Source organism: Epinephelus moara, unplaced genomic scaffold, assembly GCF_006386435.1.
Source record: "Epinephelus moara isolate mb unplaced genomic scaffold, YSFRI_EMoa_1.0 scaffold238, whole genome shotgun sequence".
Classification (NCBI taxonomy): Eukaryota; Metazoa; Chordata; class Actinopteri; order Perciformes; family Serranidae; genus Epinephelus; species Epinephelus moara.
Window position 1 is genome coordinate 1,723 of NW_026079962.1, and position 369 is coordinate 2,091.

Here is a 369-nt window from a genome sequence, read left to right on the forward strand (position 1 = left end):
TCCTCTCTTGCAAGGAGCACCTGTAACATAAATAATTTCCCCTCGGGGATCAATAAAGTATTTCTGATTCTGATTCTGATTCTGATACTGTGTAATATTCCTGTGTGCAATATTTTGCCACTTCCTGTTGGATATCTATACATTTCTATATTTTTACAGTAAAAATACTACACATCATGTATATTACACTCATCAATGATGTGTGTGGTATCACTGGAAAGCTCTGGTCCTGCGCTTTCATGTGATATGTGTCGCATTTGTGTGTGAGCCTGCATTCGCGAGTAATCCATCCAAGAGTAATGTGTGTGCAAAGCTGTATGAAAGCTCTGTTATTCATGATTTTAGTGTAACTTTATCGTTGTTTTTCGC